Source organism: Nicotiana tomentosiformis, chromosome 5, assembly GCF_000390325.3.
Source record: "Nicotiana tomentosiformis chromosome 5, ASM39032v3, whole genome shotgun sequence".
Classification (NCBI taxonomy): domain Eukaryota; kingdom Viridiplantae; phylum Streptophyta; class Magnoliopsida; order Solanales; family Solanaceae; genus Nicotiana; species Nicotiana tomentosiformis.
Genome location: NC_090816.1, coordinates 85,703,138 through 85,728,345, shown reverse-complemented (window position 1 = coordinate 85,728,345; position 25,208 = coordinate 85,703,138).

Below are 25,208 nucleotides of genomic sequence, written 5' to 3'. Positions count from 1 at the left end.
AAGCGGGGGAGCCTGCTGTAGACGGATTAATTTCATGGTTATATATTAAATTTTAGTTTTGGTCCGAGGCATACTTGTGGGTTAGCTATGACTTGTAGAAGTTGAGATCGAGGATGACTTGAATAAGGAAATTCCTGGTCAAGGATTATATTGCATGTATGAGTAAATGAAATTCATGGGATGAGTGAGTTGTTATTGGTGAATGATGTAGTACATTCGGAGTATGAATTTGATATGTGGTGTTAAACTAGAGTTACTTCCTTGATTGTTGTGGTGCTAATGGGGCACGTGTCTTTTGGCCCATTTGGGCGGTGCAATTAGATTTGAGAAAAGTAGGTGACTCCCGAGAAAATTCCAGTGGGTTTGAGAATTATATATAGCAATTGAGAATGTTTCTAGACTTGTGTATGGATAAAATCCGAGATTTGCGTTTGATGGTGCCTGGACTTGCAGAAATTCTATATGACTATGGATTCTACATTTTTGTATAAGGAAGGTAAGAAGAACAATTTCAAATTCACATAAGGTATTCTCAGAGTGAGTGTTATAGTTGTGGTATTTTTGAAAGTGCTTAAGAAGAATACAGTTGCTTTTGGGCTGTAGGGCATTGTGGTTCTATGCTAAGGTTTGTAGGGTAAGTTGTGGTTAAAGATCATGGTATTTTAGCAAGAAGAAGTATCAATCTGAAGACAAATTCGTAAGGGACTCGGAGAAAATAAGTTGTGGTTAAAGATCATGGTATAAGACAACTGGGTAGTAGGTTGGATAAGTATGGTAATGGATAAGATCCGTTCTTTGGGTGCATATGATGTGGGGGTTTTCTACAGGTGCTTTGTGGCAATACACCTGGACTTGGCGACCTCCGTGCTTGGTCGAGTTAGAGGAATTTAGTTTTAAGGGCTTGATTATGTGCAAATGGATTTCAAAGTATTCTTGATGGTTTCTACCGGTGTGGAGAACATGTTGTGTATTGTGATTTCCTCCTGGAAAGAAGCAAGAGAAAGGTTTCTAACTAAAATGGTATGTAAATTATTGGTAACTCAAAGTTGATAATAATATTCTTGTGCTTTTCACATGATGGCAAGATAGATGTTATGTGTTGTACGAAAGCTAGATATTCATGTACAAGGTGGCAGTACAATCTTGAAGAGAAGGTAACGAATGTTGGACAACATGGACAGTTTCAAATAACTAGATGAATATTATTACTACTTGGTGTTGTATGAGAAAGGGGCGGACTTCAGAAGGCGCATTGTATTTTGACTTACGGATGTATAAGGTAGTATTGCAGTACTCACATGGTTGATAGACTGCTGATATTCAAATTTTGTCAAGTGGTACGGAAGAACTTTTAAAGTATTTCTCGTGGGATGATCGTGTATGAGAGAGGTGTTAGGCATTCGGGCGGTGGAGATGGAATCAAATATGGTGATTCGCGTATTCTATGGATTTGGAGATTGAGAGTTCCCAAGAGCAGATTGTTTCATGGCTGTGGACTGTGAAGTTGTGGCCGGAGCTAGCCAGATGATGAAATGTGTTATGATTCAGTCATTATGGATTTTTGGAGGGATTTTTATTTATTTGCGGGTAAACCGAGTTGATTTAGGGGTTCATAGGTAGGTCCAATTAAGATGTGTATTCTACACCGAGCCGGAATGGTTGGCTCCATACTGCTATTATTGAGGGATGTGTCATTCGGTTGATGTTGAACTTATTCGTATTCTCAAATGATCGGTGAGTTACTCCTTTATGCTACGAGGAGTTGTGATTCATTGGTTATGTGCACAGATGGTGCGGTTCTATTTGAGCTTTATAGAGGAATTTGAGTGTGATGAGTACTTGGGTATTGCATGATCGATAGCGTAATGGTTATGTCCTTTCAGGTTTTGTGTGGAATTTTTGTCATTTGCCTCTCTGTCGTTATTAGTTTGGAGCAGGGTGGCTCGGAGTATATAACATGATCCTCGTGTTAGAATCGGGTGATGGTTTTACGGTGTATGATGAATTTTCAGCGTTTCGTTGTGGAGGTACTTGTTAATCTGGCGGGGCAGTTCTCTCATTTGAGTCATTTTCCATGACTGGGTAAATTTGAATTGTTGCGTATTAGTGCACGGATGGAACGAGTTGTAGCTCTGAGTTATATTGGTGAGGCATGTCTATGGAACAGTTGTGTTTAGTAATATAAGGTCATTGGATCTAGAATGGGTACTATCAGGTTTGATTTTGGTATATTCGGGAGTATAAGATTGAAAGTCGGATCAGAAAGGGATTATGGTTCTTGTTGTGGCGAGAGGGCTCCATGACTTGTTGATCTGGTAAGTGGTCATAAAATTTTGCATGTTTCTTTTATTATCAACAGTGTACGAAGGTTTTGGGATGAGGTTTGGCTTGATATGAGGTTTTATACTAGTACTTGATTGGTTTGGAGTAATTACTGTGATCGGGAATGGTGCTGCGAGCATGTGAGTTGTGTAGTATGCAATGTGATTATATCTGGGGTTATGGTTATAGCTTGATACAACTTGTTCAGGCTTATACAATGTGTAGATGGGAGATTTGGGTCTTGAAAAGAATTTCGGATATTAGAAATTTGACTCCAAGGTTTATAGGCTAAGGTTACATTAATGATTTTCAGTTGCATTGTGTAGTCAAGCCTTATGTGGGATAGGGTGACGTGGCTTCACCCCCGGGTACGTGTGTGGTGAGATGAAACTGTGATTTGATGGCTTGGAAACAACTCTTGGCACGTTCGAGGACGAACGTATGTTTAAGTGGGGGAGAACGTAACGACCCGGCCGGTCGTTTTGAATATTATAACCCCGTTCCCCCATTTACTGCTCAATTTATGTCTTGTAATTGATTTATGACTTATCGGGTTAGTTGGTTCGGGTCCGGAAGGAACTCGGAGTGAAATGAGACACTTAGTCTCATAATTAAAAATTTAAGTTAGAAAAGTGGACCGTATATAGACCTATGCGTAAATGACCTCGGATTTGAATTTTGATGATTCCAATAGCCCCATATGGTGATTTTGGTCTTATGAGCGTGTCCAGAATATTATTTGGAAGTCCGTAGAGGAATTAGGCTTGAAATGCCGAAAGTTTAATTTTTGAGAAATTTGACCGGGGGGGTGACTTTTTGATATCGGGGTTGGAATCCGATTTTAAAAATTGGAATACCTCTGTTATGTCATTTATGACTTGTGTGCAAACTTTAAGGTCAATCGGACGTGATTTGATAGGTTCCAGAGTCGTTTGTAAAAATTAGAAATTTCAAGTTCATTAGGCTTGAATTTGGGTGTAATTCATGGTTTTAGCGTTGTTTGAGGTGATTTGAGGGTTTGACTAAGTCTGTATGATATTTTAGGACTTGTTGGTATATTTGGTTGAGGTCCCGAGGGGCTCGGGTGAGTTTTGGATGGTTAACGGATCATTTTTGGCCTTGGTGAGATTGCTGATATCTGCTGCTGCATTTTTCTGATTTTCTCTTTCGCGTTCGCGAGTGGGCCCTCGCATTCGCAAAGAGTGTTTTCTGAGTGTGAGGTTTTGTTCTTCGCCTCTGCGAAGGGGAGGACGCGAAGGTATGGTATGTGTGTGCATCACGAACGCGTGAGAGGTGTCGTGTTCGCGAAGAGGAGTGAGGCTAATGGGGACCCCCAAGGTCCTTGTTCTACTCGTTCGCGAGGTGGCGGTCGCGTTCGCGAAGGCCTGAGCTGGTAAAGATTCACATTCGCGAAGCCGTGGTAGTGTTTGCGAAGGGTAAGGTTTGAAAAGCTTCGCGTTCACGAAGACACGATCGCGTTCGCGAAGTGTTAAATTTGTGGGCAGTCGAGTTATGCTTCGTGAAGAGGCAATTTTCAGTTTTTGAAGGATTTGAGCTCGGGAAGAGGCGATTTTCGGAATTTTTTCAAGGAAAACAATGGGGTAAGTGTTCTTAACTCAATATTAGTTAAACTACTCGAATCCATGGTTGTTTTGATCATTTAATTGGTGAATTAAGTTGGAAAAGTTTAAAAACCTGCTTAGTTTAAATTGAAGATTTGAAGGCCGAGTTGTGGTCGGATTTGAGTAATTTTGGTATGGTTGGACTCGTGGTTGAATGGGGATTCAGATTTTGTGAGTTTTATCTAATTCTGAGACGTGGGCCCCACCGGTATTTTTGGGGCGTAATTTTGGATTTTTGGAAAATATTAGTATTTTGATATAGAATTAATTCCTATAATTTTTGCGAGCCGAATCAAATTAATTGTGACTATATTCGAGCCATTTGGAAGTTGATACGCGCAGAATGGAATTTCTTGAGCATTGTTTAGCTTGCTCGACATTGGATTCGGCTTGTTCGAGGTAAGTAACTCTTCTAATCTTGGAGCTGAGGGTATGGACCCTGAATGTATGTATTATGTAAATCGTTGGGGGGTGACGCACATGCTATGTAACGGGCGTGTGAGCGTGCACTATAAAAATTGTGACATAATTGTTTCTGTGGAATTTTGTAGTTAAATAATCTTGGCATTTTTCATGCAGTTTTATGTGCTAAAGAAATTGAACTGAAAAGTATATTAAAAATCATGTTGAGGCTATGTGCCAGTATTATTGGGACCCACATAGGTCATATTGATGTGAAATATTTATTTTAAATTGAAAATTCATACTCAGTCATATTCATTTCTTTGCATATCATATCTCAGTCTCTGTTGTTATTTATTGATACATCATATCATCATTTTAGGCTATTCTCATGATATTGTGAGCCCGTGAGAGAGAGACTGGAGGGATTGATGATTGAGGGATGCCGAGGGCCTGATTGTGAGGATAATTTTGGGATCGGGCTGCATGCCGTAGCAGGTCATGTTGGCTTTATAAATATTATTACTATTATATGGATCGGGGCTGCCCGCCTGTAGCAAGCCTTATTGGCTTCTTATTGCACGTGAGTTATCGTGCGAATACTTATATTATTATTGCACGTGAATTGGTCGTGCGGATCTTTATATTATTATTGCACGTGAGTTGGTCGCGCAGCACGTGATTTGGCTGTGCGAATCCAAATATTTATATTATGGTACGTGAGTTATCCGTGCTTATAGCGCTTGGGCTATAGGAGCCCCTCATGAGTCCGCACACACCCCCAGTGAGCACAATCGACTATAAACAGGGATCGGGCTGCACGCCGCAGCAGATATTGTATAGTGCTGAGTGATTGAGTGTGCTGAGCACAGTGAGAGAGAATGCGAGACAATGAGATTGAGTACTCTGAGAGAGTGTGAGTATATGAGTGCAATCTCTGAGATACATTGCATTGACATACACACATGACATATATGCATAGAGATGTGTTTTTTTGATGTTGTACGGTATCACATTATTCATGATTTCTCACACATGTTGACAGATAGGCATAGTGATGCATTTGTTTTACATTGGTTATCTAGGAAAGGAAATGAGATATTTTAATTATTATTGAAAGGATTTTGGAAAACAAAATTAATGTTCTCGAATTATTCATATTTTTGGCAACTTCGGCAAAAGATTTGGATTTTCACTGATGTACTTGAAAGGAAGAACTATTATTGCTGAAATCATGATGTGACTGAGCATTTTATCTCTGAGTTACTTCTGGTATTATTTGCTTTATGTCGTTAGTAATTGTTGTGGATTAATGGTTTTGGACCCGACCTTGGTAGACGCTCGTCACTACTTTCAACCTAAGGCTAGGTTTGTTACTTACTCAGTACATGAGGTCGGTTGTACTAATACTACACTTCTGCACATTGCACGCAGATGTTGACTGCTGTTGTTATTGTTCTCGATGGTTGCGGGATTTGAAAATGTACCTGCGTTCCTGTTGTAGCAGCCTCTTGTTCAGGGTAGCCTTAGATTTATAAAAGCTCTATTTATGTATTATTCAAACAGACTATGTATTTATTTCATTTTCGCTTTGTATTCTCTATTCTTAGAAGCTCATGATTTGTACTACCAGTTCTTGGGAAAATGTATTGGTTTTAGATATTTTCTTTTAAATAATTGTCATTGTAATTGAATAGTTGGTAATTGGCTTACCTAACGGGTTGAGTTAAGTGCCATCATGACTAGTTGGATTTTGAGTCGTGATAGTCACAATCACTTTGTGGGTCAATTTGTCCATGATGTTGTATATATGAGCTTTGATACACTGTTCAAACAGTTTGTAAGTTTATCCTGATAATGTACTTCTAAAGTTCCTGCTAATATATATATATATATATATATATATATATATATATATATATATATATTAGATGTGCTAACTTTTTTGAAAGATATATCTTGGGGACCTGGGCTTCAGGTCATAACAATATATAAGTACGTAGTTAATGGTTATAAGTTTCATACAAAGGATTGCTCTAAGAATAAAAATAGCAACAACATCGGGGCGTATGTTCAAAGTGGTGATGGCAACCAAGTTGGAGATATTGATTATTATGGTGTGGTCAAAGAAAAATTATAACTAGAATATACAGGTCGGCCATATAAGAAATTAATACTCTTTAGATGCAAGTGGTTTGACCTAAATCCAACAAGAGGTACAAAAGTACATCACCAATACAATATAATTGAGGTTAACGATACGAGCGAGTATGATTTCTATGATCCTTCCATAATTGCACATAACGTTAGGCAAGTGTATTATGCTCCTTATACATTGCGGCGGAATAAGTCCGATTGGTGGGTTGTAATCAAAACTAAGCTTGTAGGTAGGGTGAAAGTTGAGAATGTGTTAGATGTTGCATATCAAAATGATATCTCCAATGTTCACCAAATAGTGGATGATCAGTTATAAAATGATTTGAAAAATCATGAACGCATATTGGAAGAAGTTGATATAAATGAAGTAACAATTATAGAAAATGAGGACGAAAAATCAACTGATGAAATTGAAATGAGTGAGGACGAAGAATTCTAGGACGAGGAACAATACGTCGACGAGGATTAAAAAGTTGGGTTTTTAAAGCACTCTCGTATTATAACTAGTTTCTTATAAGTTTCATTCTAAATATATATTATATTATGCAGATGGCAGGCAAGGGTCAAGGTAACAATGACCCTACTAGTTCTCGGGTTCAAGAAAAGGCTAGGAAGGGAAAGAGGAGGGTAGAATCTGGGGATAATACTACTCCCTCATTTTCACCCTCTTCAGAGATGCCTATGTCTTATCCTTCACCACACGGCTATACTAAGCTACCACAATATCACCAGGCCTAAACCTTCATCCAGACACTGAGTCTTCCATCACAGGGCCATAGGACTATACGTCCGACATACAGTCCAACTGCCTCACATCCACGAGGATTGCACACATATACATCACGGTTATGTAGATTGCATCCCTACATATCATAGCCACATGGATCGCAACCATCCATATCACAACCATATGGGTCACAACCATTTGTATCACAACCTCATGGATCGCATCCAGCCATGTCGTAGTCACAGGGATTGCAACCATCTTCATTATCTACTCCATCCATTTCATGACTTCGCCTGCGAGACCATAGCTCAGAGCCCCCATCTACACCGTCTACACATGGCTCTAATACACATATTGAGGATGATGATCTAGAGGAAGTGAATTATGATCGCTATGGCAGGATCATCATAGTCCCTGAGGGTAACAGGTAAGAGTTATTTGTTATTTTTGCATTTATTGTTTTATAATGTTTTTACTAATCTTTTTATATGTTTTTATTTTTAAATTGCAGGTTCAAACCGGGCAAGCAGACTACGAAGATAATCATCAATGCGATCAAAAAGTTTTATGATGGCTCCTATGCGACTTGGAGTGATTTTCCATACTCCCTGAAGGAGCCAATTTTCAATCGGTTTAAGGTATAAATGTTCTTTTAAGAAGTTTAATAATTTATATTTATGATTTTTCGATCTAATATTTAACTTTTAAAATGCAGAGTAAGTGTGTATGGAAAGACCACTATAGCAAGGAAGTGGCTGCAACTTTTTATCATAAAGCCCGCAAGAGATTGTCGGATTATTTCTCGGATGGTAGAAAGAAGAACAAGAGGCCTGACTGGTATCTGTAGCATTTATGGGAAGATTTGTTAAGGCAATGGTTGACCGAGGACTTCTTAAAGAAGAGCGAACTAGCAAAGAAAGCTCGCTCATCCGAGAAGTGAGGCTCCTTGCACACTAGGGTGCTATCAGCATCAGGACAATAAGAAGAAGATTGGAAATTGATTAAATTATTACGTCTTTAATTTTCTAAGTATATCGATTCTATTTATTAACAAAATTAATTTATTTTCAGAAAAAGAAGTATGGGCGTCCAATGCACCAAGATGAGCAATTCAAGGAGACGCATATTTTAAAGAAGAAGAAAGAGGGGGATGCAGATAGGTGGGTCGAGGAGCAGGCACAGACTACATATGTAAGCTTTCAATTTTTCTTAAGTGTTATAATTTATTTTTATAAGATTTCTTATATACTAAATTAATTTAAAATAATGTAGGGTCGCTACCACAGTACCGTGGGGGACTTCATTCGTAGTCAGCCAGCTGGTGAATCGGGCAAGCCAACCCAACCTTCGGACGAGGATGTTAAAAGAATATGGTTGGAGGTTGTTGGAGGTCCAAATCAGGGGAAGGTATACATGCTTCCTCAGAAAAAATTCTATCGTTACAGGTATGGGATGCAAGGAATAGGGACTTCCTCACAGGGCGAGGCACGTAATAGGGAGAGCCTTTCAATTATGCAGGAGACAGTGACAGGGCTTACATCCAAACTAGAAGCGGCCAAGGAAAGAGAAAGGCTTAGAGATGCTCAATTCCTTAGTATGCAAGCTCAGAGCTTTTCCGTTGCCCCGGTCTCGTGAGTCATCCCCAGAGGCTCGACCTCCACGTGATCATTCCTCCCGTCCTCCCCGTGATTGTTCTGCCCGTTCTCCACGTGATCATTGCGCTCGTGCTCCACGTGATCGTTCATCCTGTCCTCCACAAGATCGTTCTTACCGTTTTATAGATGAAAGTTCATCAGATAGTAGTGATGCTGTAGAAAAGACCCCTTGACCAATACTTTGATATACTTTAAACTAGAGTAATAGAACTTGTTTTGAATTAGAACGAACATTTTTTAACTTGTTGTAATTACTTAGTTTTTGATTGGTTTCGAATTGTGATGTTTAATTAAACTTGTTAGTTTTAAAGTATTAATTGAATGTTTGGTTAGATTTGTGATGAATTAAGGGTTGTTTGTAGTGAATTGGGGGTTATTTGATGTGAATTGGGAGTATTGGTATACTGTTTTTATTTGGCAGGTAATGTAGCTACCAAAACAAGTATTTTCTACCAAAGTATTCCCAGAAAATCGACCGACCTTGGTCGGTAATTGAAAAAAATTTTGCAAAATTTGCTTAAAAAAGAAGTCAGCCCAACGTGGGCAATGATAGACAGACCAAAGATTTACGCAGTCATTGTATGCTTGCTTTGTGCACGACCATTGTTGGTCGGTTAATGCATATTGAATTCCCAGAAATTCAATTTGGGAAGAAAAAATTTCTTCCCAATTAAGCAGTAGTTGAATTACACAAATTGGGAAGAAAAACATTCTAGTACGTATTACTAAACGCCCATTGAAGGAGAAGAAAAAAGTTCAAGCATCACTAAACGTCCATGGAAGGGGAGCCTTGAGGCAACGATAAAATTATTTTTATGTGATTTATAAGTCACGGGCTCGAGCTGTGGAATCAATCTTTAATCCTTGTATCAGGGTAGGCTGCCTATATTATACCCCCTTGGGTGCGGCCCTCCCTGAACACTGCGTGAATGTAGAATATTTCGTACACCGAACTGCCTTTTCTCCTCAGAAAAGGAATAAAATTGTCCTTAACCTATTGGATTTGAGAAATGTGCTTTGTCCACCTATTGAGCTAAAATTTTTCCGCCATCTTTTTGTCCAAAACTGCCCCTAATATATTGGATTTGGTTAAAAATATCCTTTATCAATCACATATCATATTATATGACCCGCACATCTCTAAAGATCCAATCTACATGTAAGATCCTAACCCCGAATTAATAACAAAATCTCACACTTTTACGATAAATATTTTCTTCATCTTAGAACACTATAAGTTCAAATAAGTTATTCTCTTGGTTATTTAATATTTTCACACCCGGTAGTTGAGATCCTCTTCTTTAATTCTTGATTTGTCAAACGAAAAAATTTCAGCTACCAGTCCTTTTCACTAAAAAACTATTTTTTCTTGTGGGCTTTTTATTTAGTTTTTCCAAAACTTTTCTTGTTCACTGTAGATAACTGGAATATGTATTGTCTTAAGCTTTATGGAGTTATTATTATTGTTTTATCATTTTAGATTTTGTATTATTTTTAAACAGGATACAATTCACGTTCTAGGTGTGATGTACTATTTGGTTGTGTTATAAAACAATAAAAGAAGAAGAATATTGCAGAAAAAAGTAGGGAGAGAAAATTCTTATTGATTTGGGATAGATTACAATGGAATAGAACTCCTTTATTTATAGGGAAAAAGTGACTTAGCCACCAAGTAACAAACCCTAAAATCTCTCTAAAATATAGACATCCACCTTAAATACAATTCTATTTATAACACTCCCTCTTGAATGTCTATTTAACAGATAATGTATCTCTAAAATAAAACCCAGTGAAAAAAAATTCTAGTGAAGGAACTAGAGTACACATATTTAGAAATACGCCTTTTGGTTGCCTCGTTAAAAATCTTACAAGAAAACCCAGTGGGACAAAACCTTATAAGGGAAAAAGAGTACAACGCGTATTAACTTCCCTTGATGAGACAATCAATTGACATCTTTGAGCCTTTGCATTCTAATCTTGTGCACTATCTTCAAAAGATCATTGGTAGGGATTTGATAAACAAACTAGCCATATTAAATTGAATGAATATGTTGCACTTTGAAATCATCATTCTTGATAGAGATGTATTTTCACACTTACTATTATATTATCATGCTTATAGTTATAGCAAGATACATATGTGCACAAATTGCACTTAGGATGTAGTAATTTAGGACCAAGAAATTCTTCAAGAATTGTATATGCTATCAGCATTTTAAATCGTTCATAGATTGTCATATAAGTATAGTAAAATAAGCCATAGAAATAGACTTTAGATTTACATCAAGTTTTCATGTCATGCCAGACATGTAAGATACATGAAGGTGATTGCACACACCATTGACTTTATACTTTCGAGTGTTTGAACTGCAAGTCCAAAACTACATGTCTTTCATATGAAACCAATTCTACTTGAATTATTTCTCCAGACTTAAGATCCTCATATATATTTAGCGTTATCATAGTTGTAGTCGACGGACAATTTATATCGGTTTCAACCTCCTTTTTCATAAAGACATAACATAGAGATCTCTTTATTCATATTTTTAGGCACCTGAACCACTCCTGAGATTTTATGAAATGTTATGTCATGTACTCTTTTAGAGCACTTGCTTCTTTATTATGACCGTTTTGATCATTTGCTCATCTTCTTTATCAAGAATTTTATTTGAATCCGATTTGTCTATACGCTTTAAGCGTACCATAGACTTTGTCCTTCTAGGACTTATTCTAATATAAGCATTTGCAGCGATAATGTAGTTACTTTCTTTGGGTCAGCAAACGCATCTGACATGCTTTACAATATATTGCAGATGGATTATCTTTTTATGAACTTTAAGTTCATATTATCTTATTTGAGGATCTAGATGTACAAATAATAATTCATTCCGTAACTTTTTCTCAAATGTGTATCATGTCTCCCCCTCATGTTACAAAAACTAACTTCCTTTCTCAACTTTGAAAATCCACCTTTGTGCGTTATGGTGTTAGTTGAAATATACATATCACATCAATAATAATAAGATGAAATTACTTGGTTCATGACCCTGAACCACCTGCGAGGAGAGAATGTAATATATTTTCATGTATAACCTATATCAAACAGATATAGATAACTTTATTTTCATAAGGAATAGTTTAACTATTAAGTGGAGGCACTCAATAAATTATTTTGCTAAACCAGTTGTGATGTAAACCAACTTATCAAGATGTACTATTGAATAGAAAATCTAGAAATTATGCTCTAAATTAAATTATTCAGCGAGTTACCTCGCAAATACCAGGTTACAGGTTAATAACAATCGCACATATAACCATTTCATAGATGCATCTTATGTGGTATACATGGCAGGTGAATGAGCCCATATTCACCTTTGAAATTTTCAGCATTCATGAGATTCAATCTCAATTTTAGTTGGTCTATTAATTAATGAGAACAAGCAACATAAGCGAATTAGTAAAGAACTTTCTGGTTCTTTAATATTTACCCATGTGAATTATCTTTTATTTTTTTCACATCATACGTAAATTAACATGGCTAAACCAATTATTTCAACTGAATAAATTAACAATATTGATAAACTTCGGGTTTACACCATGACGCGTGCAATTATTAATAAACCCCAAGTTTATTATGATATGAGTTTTTATATCAATACACTTTTACTTTATTGTGGCATCCTTTTATTTGTGTAGTACAAACTAGAAAATAAAGCGAGTAACTTTTCACATACATATTACCCCGCTACAAGTTGTAGTTTAAAAGATATTAAATTCTTCTTTTATTTATAGTCTCAATATAACCAACCGCTTTCGCGAATACTTTAGAAACTCAGTAAGTTTCTTTGAGACTTACTACAACACAATGCCTTATTGATAACAATTTTATTCCTCCAAAATAGTAATAATTAGCTCTTCTTGAGCTCTCAATTAATTTTGTACTATCACATATTCATCAACATCCATATGGTGAATATCTCTTTCAAAGTGAAAGTTATACCACTATGGTCATGGTCAAAATCATTATAGGCAAGATATGCTGCTTCCATTACTTTTGCCATGTAATAATCACACTGCCATAATATTTTTGTATAATCACAATAGGTACATGATCAATGACCATTCATGCCATAATAATGAAATTATTTTCTTATTTCATCTCAAACCTCCTTCTAGAGGTGAGTGTGGTATATTCACTACCACTAGCACGTTCATATTCTTCAAGAATGAATATATATTCGTAAATCACATGTTATCACATTCACATCATGAATGGACCATAATCATCTATATGTGCTTCACAAAATTTCATGTCAAATCGATAACAAACACTACTTTCACACAGTGAAGGATTATTTTGAGAATCCTTATATTATTCTCATTATTACAAGGATGACGATTATAATTTCGTCTATTGTCACGCCCGCATCTATTTATACCTTCACAGTAGTAATTTTGTCTTCTTTCAGACTTATCACATGTTGCTACCACATTCTCTTAAGGGAACGAGAATGGATCAAATTCAATGGGACAGGCTTCCATTTCTAGTGCTCATAATCATACATGAATTTGATCATGGCAAGACATAGAAATTTTACTACTTGGAGTAGTTATAATTTCTTACAAACTCTGTTAGAGTTATAATCAAAATTTATTGTCTTTCCTTGTATTTAAAATCAAATTATAGAATTTCAAGAATTTAAAAGAGAAAAATAAGGTAAAATACTTACCTTAGATCTAGAATTTATTCCTGAAAGAAATTCATAGAACAACTGACAATCATTATGCTCAATATTATGTATAGGTTGAGCATCATGCACGTATCCCAAAGCCTGACGATCAAAGCAGATGTTTATACTCAATTGGTTAGAGTCTCATGCTGATAACGTGTTATAAAACAATAAAAGAAGAAGAAGAATATTGCAGAGAAAAATAGGGAGAAAGAATTATTATTGATTTGCGATGCATTATAATGGAATATAATCTCTTTATTTATAGAGAAAAAGTGACTTAGCCATCAAGTAACAAACCCTAAAATCTCTCTAAAATATACACATTCACCTTAAATACAATTCTATTTATAACAGTTGAGCTTTTTTCATGTAAAGTATATATTACCCTTTTATATTGATTATCTACATGTTTGAGGTGTAGTTAAAATATTAGCCATAAACTTTAGTGAATTTCTTAGCATCAAATTCAGTTTCTACAATAGAGTTGAATTTGAGTTCTCTTATGTTGGATTAAAATTATAGGATAATTAAGTTTGCAATTTTGAAACCATAGTTGAGTCAGTCTAGTAAATTTCAGTGCTTCTAAAGTTCAACGGACATTATAACCTTAATTTTCATATAAAAAATATGAAAAAAAGATAAAACTCATTGGAAAAGACGGAAAGAGATCGGGCGCGAGTTTTGTTATTAAATTATGATTTAAATCTTATGGGTAGGTTAGATCTTTAGAGATGAGTAAGTCATATACGTTGATATGTGTTAACGAAGGACATATTTAACCAAATCCAATAGATCAGAGGCAATTTTAGTCTTTTTGGTTTTGTCTTAAATGGTCCGTTAGTTTTTAGGGCATTTTGTTGGCCAAAAGAAGTGGTGAAGGTATTTTTAGTTCAATAGATTAACGAAGGGTATATTTTACCAAATCCAATAGGTTAGCGGTAGTTTTGGCTCTTTTTTATATATATTTTTTTTGAATCACTATACGTCCATTACTTATCCTATAAGCTAAAAACAAAATCAAAGTATTTGGCAGTAGTCCCAGCGTGAACTTTAACTTATGGATCCCGTCAACAAAAGAAGACAGTAACATTTAGGAAATTTTGACTCCACGGTATACCAGTAAAATGGTTGAAATAGTCGTCAAAAGATAGGAAAGGGTGCAGCTCTTAAAATCAAATCTTGTTTTTTTGGGTAATAAAAGACCTTTATTCATAATAGTAAACTTCAAGAATTATTACAAAGGAAAATTCTCCTACGTAACAATTTACCTATTCCATCTCTTTCAAAAACATTACAAACAAAAGCAGGGGCCAAAAGATAGGTGAACAATCTTTCAAAAACGTTCATTTTGCATGCATTTTTGTTAATTGGTCTGCCACACTCCATTAGCTTCTCTAAACACATACTTTATGGGTGGATCACTCGCGCTCCTCAATAGGGACCTGCAATCATCAATCAAGTTTTGATAGAGACAGTCATTGTTAGCCAGCAGATTGATAAGTTCTTGACAGTCCGTTTCAATTACTACTGGCAACAAACACCTTTCAATAGCTGATTTAACCCCATAAAGCAAAGCTAATGTTTCCATATAAATATTTGTCGCGTGTTTTATGCTCATCCTAAAGCCCAGGATCCTTTTTTTTATTACTGTCCCTAAATACTCCCCCTATACTCCCTTTCCTGGATTACCAGCACAAGCCCCATATATGTTAAGTTTATAGAAACCGGCATGAGGAGGTTCCCACTCAAATCTTGCTTAATGATCAAATGAAGCTTTAAAATTGCACCATTTTTATCATATTCTCACTGTTCATGTTTGAAAGTACCAGCTACAAATTGAGATCCTCCCTGATTTCCTACGCTATCAGAACCCTCAACAGATTTAACATAATTTCATAGTCTTCCAAGTCCACTAGTGAAGGATGGATGCAGCTAAATTCCTGAAAGTGAGGAGTGTTCATGGTTCGACTTGACTATATTTCTACTTTAAAATGAAACCGAACAAATTAATAAACCAACCAACCAAACAGTATCTATCTCGGTTTCGGTTCTTGTTTTTTGTTTTTTTAAAAATAAATTTTCTTTTTATTTTGCTTCTACAATCAAATGTAATACAAATTTTAATTCGTTCAATTCACCAGAGCATATACAATGTTTCTCATATGTCGATACATGTTTAACATGAATCAAATAAATAGACAATCCTTTCATATATTGAAACATCTCCATGAGAATTTTTCACGTTGAGACATGATAATTGTTTCATCTTATATATACTTTCAAGCTTAACCAAACTTCATGACTAAAACAATACACTAATGGCTTCTAATTATTAGGAAATTCAGTATAGAAGAATAGAAAAAAACTCAAAATGAAACATAAACATTTATAGAGGACTATTTTAGAAATTTTCGATAATTCACTACCTTAAAATCGGAAAAAGTTAGAAATCTTACGCATCTTGGGTTGCGAGCATAAAAGAACTGGAGATTAAAGTATTTCATCAGGGTCGTGATTCACCTACACAGAGCAAGAAAGAAAAAGATCATCTAGAAATTAGAATGGTCATATTAAACTTCATTGGAAGTAAGAATCATGAATACGTCTAGACAATATATCTGTGGACAAAATCCATAAAAGTTTTTTTTATAATTATATTTGTATTACTTTCTCTATTGCACTTTATATGAACTTATTACTATTTGAGGAGTCAATTATGATTTCCTTTGGCCATATTTCTTGCAAATATTTTGAATAGTTAACTGTTGTAACAGAGAGAGTATATGTCACGACCCGAAATCCTAACCTCGGGACCGTGATGGTTGTCACGACCCGAAAATCTCACTCTCGGGACCGTGATGACGCCTATCATTTCACTTCATAGGCAAGCCAACGTTAGAATAGTTTATTCATTTTTAACAGTTCAAACTAAATAATAATAAAGAAACCGAAACAAATGAAATAAATTCTAAAGTAAAGTGCGGGAAACCATAACAACTGAAATATCTAATACAACCTCAAATCTGGTGTCACAAGTGCACGAGCTACTAGAATACAACAGATAAATGTCTGAATAAAAGTAAAGGTGTCTGGAAAAAAAATACACAACTAAGATAAAGTAGGAGGGGACTTCAGGGCTGCGAACACCGAGCAGCTGTACCTCAAGTCTCCACACTGATAGTCAACCCCAGAATTCTACTGACCGCCGCTGAGACCGACTTCAAAATCTGCACAAGAAGTGCAGAATGTAGTATGAGTACAACCGACCCGATGTACTCTGCAAGTGCCGATCCTAACCTCGACGAGGTGGTGACGAGGCTAAGGCGGGCCACTTACAATAACCTGTACGCAATATAGAATAATGAGAGGAAAGGAAAGTACATAAATGAAATAAGGCAGTTAACTCATGAAAATAACTCAATTCTCGAAGAAAAACCAGTAAATGCCAGAAATACCAATCCTTAGAGTCTCGTATGAAATTACTGAGGCCAACACAACACAATAAGGAATAGAAACACATAAACTATTGTGACGCACAACCTGATCCCACCGTACAACATATCAATCACGATCCCACCGTACAACAATATCCTCCCTTATTCCACCATATAAATATCAATAATAATAAGTAATTATATGTTGCGACACGCAACCCGATCCCACTGTATAATCAGAGTCAATATCATAATTTACCCGTATTTCACCATATCAATCCACCCTTATTTCACATGTTGTGGCGCGCAACCCGATCCCACCCTATCAATATAAATCCTCCCTTATTTCACCATATCAATCCACCCTTATTCCACCTACTACGGAGCGCAACCATCTCACGATATCAATATAGATAAATCAGTAAGTGCAATCAATTTAACAACTTGAATCACAAGAATCTCTATGATTAACGAATATGAATACTACTCATCAAGAAGGATTCTCGCACCAAATTATGAAAGGATACACTTAATACTGAACAACAAGACACTCATGTATATGATAGATAAAAAGTGGTACAAGACAGACAATTAAGGCAAATATAAATTTAAGCATAGAAGCATGAAATAAATTAACATTTATAATGTGAGAATAAGAAATGACAAGTAATAAGTTAAGGCATATAACAATCAAGACATGAAATGCTATAATTTATGAAATACGGTAGACATGAAAATAAGTAATCGACGGCATATAGACACTCGTCACCTCGCATATACGTCGCTACACATGAAATTCACATAGCATATAGCATCAAGGATTCCTAATTCCATCACGTCAAGATTAGACCCAACACTTACCTCACTCCGCAATCAACTAAAAATTCAATCACGGCCTTGACTTCCGATCAAACCTCCAAACCAACCAAATATAGCAAATTATTAACCAAACAATTCAAATTAAGCTTTAGAAACAACTCACGAATGAAAGAGATTCAATTTAGATCATTATTGAAAGAATAAATAAAAGTCAACCCCAAGCTTGTTTGGTCAAAACCCGAGGTTTGGACCAAAACTCGATCACCCATTCACCTCCGAGCCTGGTTATTCAATTAAATTTGAAATTCGACCTCAATTCGAGGTGTAAATCCCAATTTTACAAAAAAATTTAATTCTACCCAAATCCCTAATTTCTACCATGAAAATCCTATTTTTAAGATTGAAATTTTATGGAAGGTAATGAATAATTGAAAGAATGTAGATTAGACTCACTTACCAATGAATTTAGGAAGAAGAGCTCTTGGGAAAATTGCCTATAAGGTGTTTAGTGTTGAGAATTTGAAAGAATGAGGTAAAATCCCGTCTTTCTCAACTTTTGACCAGGTGTAGATGTCGCAATTGCCACCTGGGGTTCGCAATTGCGAACCCTGCAAATGCGAAAACGTCTTCGCAAATGCAAAGGTTTCACACCTCTGTTGCCATCGCAAATACGACATAAATCTCGCAAATGCGAGAACCCAAGTCCCAGCCAATGCTCACAAATGCGAAGTGCCCTTCGCAAAAGCGAGGCTCGCATTTGCAAGCCAGACCTCGCATTTGCGAAGTCTGCAGTCCAGCACCAGATGAAACTTGCACCAGCTATGATTCTAAGTCCAAAACCACTCCGAAGCCTATTTAAACGTCACCCAAGCCCTCGGGGCTCCAAACCAAACATGCACACAAGTCCAAAAATATCATACAATCTTGCTAGCGATCAAAATACCAAAATTATACCTAGAACTACGAATCGGACACCAAAACTTCTGAAATTTTCAATGAAACTTCAGAACTTTTAATATTTCAACCGGACGTCCGAATTACGTCAAATTAACTTCGTTTTGCACCAAATTTTACAGATAAGTCATAAATACAGTAATGAACCTATACCAAGTTCCGAAATCAAAATCTGGACCCAGTAGCAACAAATTCAAACTACGGTCAAACTTATTAATTCTTTAAGCCTTTTAGCTTCTAGTTTTCAATAAATTGCGATAACTCGAGCTAGGGACTTCCGAATTTGATTTCGGGCATACGCCCAAGTTTTAAATCACGATACAGACCCACCAGGACTTAAGTCAACTCAAATGAGATTTAAGGCACAATTTCACATTTTAATCAATTTTTCACATTAAAACCTTTCAAAAAATATTACGGACTGTGTACGCAAATCGAGAAAGGTTAAACGAAGCTATTCAGAGTTTTGATACACAGAATTGAGGGTTAAAACTATAAATGACCTATCGAGTCATCACATTCTCCACCTCTAAAACAAACGTTCATCCTCGAACGGACATAGAAAAGTACCTGGGCTGGTAAAAAGTTGTGGATATCTACTCCGCATGTCTGACTCGGACGCCCAAGTAGTTGCCTCGGTCGGGTGACCTCTTCACTGCACTCAAACTGAAGGATAACTCTTAAACCTCAACTGTCAGATCTACCGGGCTAGAAAAGCCACTGGCTCCTCCTCATAAGTCATATCCTTGTCCAATAGGACGGATCACCGTGATACTTCTGGAGCATGGACACATGGAACACTCAATGGACTGATGAAAAACTGGGTGGAAATGCGAGCTTGTAGGCACCTCACCCACTCTCTGAAGAATCTCAAAGGGTCTGATATACCTAGGGCTCAACTTGCCCTTCTTTCCGAACCTCATCACACCCTTCATGGGTGAAACCCCAAGCAAAACCCTCTCTCCAACCATGAATGCAACATCACGAACTCTACAGTCGGCATAACTCTTCTGCCTGGACTGAGTGGTGCGAAGTCGATCCTAAAAAATCTTGACCTTATCCCAAGGCATCCTGTACCAAATTTGTACCCAACAACCTAACCTTTCCCAGCTCGAATAATCCAACTGGCGAACGGCACCGCCTCCCGTATAATGACTCATAGGGATCCATTTGATTGCTAGACTGGTGGTTGTTGTTGTAGGCAAACTCTGCAAGTGGCAAGAACTGGTCCCAAGAACCCCCCAAATCCATAACACAAGCGTGAAGCATGTCTTCCAATATCTAGATAGTGCGCTCGGACTGTCCGTCTATCTGGGGATGAAATGTTGTACTTAACTCAACCTGCGTGCCCAACTCACACTGTACATCCCTCCAGAAGTGCGAGCTGAACTGCGTGCCTTGATCAGAAATGATAGACATGGGCACACCGTGAAGATGGACGATCTCGCGGATGCGGATCTCAGCTAACCGCTCTGCAGAATAGGTAACTACCACTAGAATTAAATGTGCCGGCTTGGTCAGCCTGTCCACAATGACCCATACCGCGTCAAACTTCCGCTGAGTCTGTGGGAGTCCAACAACAAAATCCATAGTGATACGCTCCCACTTCCACTCAGGAATCTCTAACTTCTGAAGCAAACCGCCAGGCCTCTAATACGCGTACTTAACTTGCTCACAATTTAGACACCGAGCTAAATATGCAACTATATCCTTCTTCATCCTCCTCAGCCAATAATGCTGCCGCAAGACCTGATACATCTCGGCGGCACCTGGGTGAATAGAATACCGTGAACTGTGGGCCTCCTCAAGGATAAACTCACGAATCCCATCCATATTGGTCACACAAATACGACCTTGCATCCTCAAACCCCGATCATCTCCAACCGTAACTCGGTTGGCACCACCGTGCCTCACTGTTTCCTTAAGCAAAAACAAATAAGGATCATCATACTGACGCTCCCTAATGTGCTCATACAAGGAGGACCGAGCGACTGTGCAAGCTAAAACACGATTGGGTTCTGAAACATCTAACCTCACGAACTGATTGGCCAACGCCTGAACATATGCAGCGAGCGGCCTCTCACTAATTGGAATATACTGTCATGCCCCAACCTCGGGGAGCGCGACCGACACTCAACCGAGTGGACCCGGTCGAGCAAGCCTATTAAACCTTTCCTACCCGACTCATTCATAATCCAAAAACGGATCACATCACCATTTGTAAAACAAGGGAGAGGTCAGTTATATAAATATATAAACGTTACTAGTCCATTTATCATTATATACATTATGCCATAGTTGAGTTTCCAAAATACAACTTGATCCAACGACCACTCTAACATACATACATGACCCACATAAACGTCTACGGAGCATCTAAGAGTACAAAAGAGCAACGTGACAATGCCGGCAACAAGGCCCCGGCTATACCTCAAAATATGAAAACTTATACAAAAGAAGGACTACATGACCCCTAGGAGAAATGGGACTCACCAAGACTGCTGTGGGGAGAGAAAGAGAGCACCACCTATCTGCGATCGGCACTATCTGCGATGGAACCACCTACATCCATTCAAAGATATAGTGCCCCCGGCAAAAAGGACGTTAATACTGTTGCCATCTTTCGTTATATGGCACAAACGACCTCATTTATTAAGTAGTTCTTGGCACTTGGGAACATTTTACAATTCAAGTCTTTTTCCCTTTTATCCGTTCAAATAACATCATCATTCATGTCGATAAGTACCATCACATAAGGCATTGCACACATAAGGGAAGGAGCTTGGAAACAACATAATTACGTTCTCAAATAGCATGATGACATGGTAACCATCTAAAACAATTAGGGAACATGAATCTTTCAATCCAACACACTAAGGAAAACAATTCTAGTATGATCAAGTTAAAACTTACACCCATTATTCGGACACCAGGAGTTAGATTCTAGGAAGAAGAGAGTTAGCCATACATACCTCAATTGCACTTTTTTATACTCTACAATTTTTCGGAACCCTTAGCAACCACAATCTACTTTAGTAATATAAAAATTGAACCCAAAATTAGGAAACCATTCATGGTTCTAGCTCACTTGTTCCCCCACTCTTTATCATACATGCATGCAAGATAAACCATCCTTATACCCATGAAGTATCACACTAGTACCCCATTATAGCTATGTTTGAAATTAAGAGCTGGGGTGATGAAGTCTTACCCTTTTGGATGAAGAATTGGTGCTCTACTTGAATATTTCCAAAGCTTCAAGTGATGATTGAAGATCAATTTGATGAAAACTTAGGCCCTCCCTCTTGAACCCTCTCTCTCTCTCACTCTAGAAACATCAGAAAATGAGCTCAAAATAGACCTAAGGGGTATTTTAACGGAATGAGGGTCGGGTTTTAAATTAAGAAAAATGGTGCCTTGACACATATAATGGTTATGCGGTCCGCAAAGTGACCGCAGAAATGGCCCTTAGGAGCCTAAACTTTCAGCTCAGGTATGCGACCAGTATGCGGTCCGCATACTTGTTTTGCGGTCGCATAATGCACCACAGAACTCCCTCCGCAGAAACCCAAGAGGAAAATATGCGACTGATATACGGTCCGCATATCGATTATGCGGTCGCATAATCGAGCGCAAAACTGACCTCAAATTGGCCAAACTTACTGCTTCACTCTGCGGCCATTATGCGGTCCGCAGAGTGATTATGCGGCCGCATAATGGGCCGCAGAAACGCTTTCTTCTGCGAAACATTTTCCTCTAAGTCCGTAGGGTACTGTTCAGTCCAAAAATTCTGATATACCTAGGAATCTATCGTAACCCAGGATTCCTACTAAAGTAACGCAGTAATCTATCTTGGCACCACGAAACCCCGAGTTTTTGGTTAAAAGTTTTACGGGTCCTCACATATACGCAAGGCTTCCCATACTCACAACTTTTCTATTCAAGGCATTCCCGGGATGACACAAAATGGTGATATCATAGTGTTTCAACAAATCCAACCATTTCCTCTGCCTCAAATTGAGATCCTTTTGTTTGAACAAATACTGTAGACTCCGATGATCCGTGAATACCTAATACGATACATCGTAGAGATACTGCCTCCAAATCTTCAGCGCATGAACAATGGCTGCCAACTCTAAGTCATGAACATGGTAATTTTTCTTATGAACCTTCAGCTGCCGCGACGCGTATGCAATCACACTGCCATCCTGCATCAACACTGCACCGAGCCCAATACGAGATGCATCATAATACACAATGAACCGGTGGGCAACACCAACACTGGCCCCCTAGTCAAAGCAGTCTTGAGATTCTATGGGGCACCCTTCTGGGTCAATCTGGTCAATGGGGCTTCTATAGATGAAAACCTCTCCACAAACCGGCGATAATAACCCGCTAAACCCAGGAAGCTATGGATCTCTGTAGTTGAAGTAGGTCTAGGCCAGTTCTGAACTGTCTTAATCTTCTTAGGATCTACCTTTATACCCTCTGTCGAGACAACATGTCCCAAAAGGGCGATTGAGTCTAACCAAAACTCACACTTTGAAAACTTGGCATATAACTAGCTATCTCGCGGAGTCTGAAGTACAATCTAAAGATGTTGCTCATGCTCCTCTCGACTGCGGGAGTAGATCAAGATATCATCAATGCATACAATCACAAAAGAACACAAGTAGGGTTTGAACACCCGGTTCATCAAATCCATAAATATTGTTGGGGTATTTGTCAAACCAAATGACAACACTAGGAACTCATAATGCCTATACCGAGTTCGAAAAGACGTCTTTGGGACATCGGATGCCCTAATCCTCAATTGATGGTAGCCAAACCTCAAATAAATCTTCGAAAACACTTTGGCACCCTTAAGCTAATCAAATAAGTCATCAATCCTCGGTAACGAATACTTGTTCTTGATAGTGACTTTGTTCAACTGCCGATAATCTATACACATTCTCATCGACCCATCCTTCTTTTTCACGAACAACACAGGCGCACCCCAGGACGAGACAGTAGGTCTAATGAAGCCATTATCAAGTAAATCTTGCAATTGTTCCTTCAACTCTGGCGAGGCCATACGGTATGACATAAAAGAAATGGGTTGAGTGCCCGGAGGCAAATCAATTCAGAAATCAATATCCCTATCGGGTGGCATCACCGGCAGGTCTACAGGAAACACCTCTGGAAACTCACGAACAACTGGTACTGAATCCATGGATGGAACTTCCGTACTGGAATCACAGACATAGGCCAAATAAGTTAGACACCCATTCTCGACCATACGTCGACCCTTCACATAAGAAATAACTCTACTGGTAGAATGGCCATGAGTCCCCCTCCACTCTACTCGAGGCAACCCCAGCATTGCTAAGGTCATCGTCTTGGCGTGACAGTCCAATATAGCATGATAAAGTGGCAAATAATCCATACCCAAGATAACATCAAAATCTACCATATCAAGAAGCAAAAGATTTATGCTAGTCTCAAGACTCCTAATGGTAACCACACACGAGCGATATACATGATCTACAATAATAGAATCTCCCACAGGTATGGACACATACACAAGAGCACTCAAAGAATCACAAGGCACAACCAGATGTGCAGCAAAATAGGATGACACATAGGAGTAAGTAGATCCCTAATCAAATAAAACTGATCATCTCTATGGCATACGGGAACAATACCTGTGACAACGGCAACAGATGACTCAGCCTTAAGACTAGTTGAAAAAGCATAACATCGGGGCTGGGGCCCACCACTCTGAGCAACATCTCTGGGACGACCTCTAGCTAGATGGCCTCTACCTTTATCGGCCTAACCTCTACCTCTAACAACCTGACCCCCACCTCTGGCTGTCTAACCCCTGCCCCTAGATGGCTGAGTAGGCAGTAGAGCCACTGGTGCCGAAACCATGGCACGAGAATTCTATTGTGGCATGTCACCCAATAATCTCGGGCAGGACCTCCTGATGTGCTCAATACCACTACACTCAAAAGACCCATCTTGCTGTTGTAGCTGCTGAAACTAAAGTTGACCCGAACGGGCCGTATAACCATGGTGATAGCTCTGAATTGGAGGCGCACTGATAGCTGATGGTGCACTATAGCCTGATTTCCCAGAATAAGTCACATAAGGACCACAACTCCTTGAAGCACTGTGAGATGCCTGAAGTGCTGAATGAAATGGCCTGTGAGGATGGCCTCTACTAAAAGCACCCCTGCCTCCAGATGAAGCACCGCTGAAACTACCGGAATGACGGGGCCTCTTATTTGATACTGTCCCCCTCTCCCAAGCATGAACCAACTCGACACGTCTGGCTATATCAACGGTCGTCTAGATGGAAATATCACTCCCTGTCTCCTTGGCCATCTGAAGCCTGATAG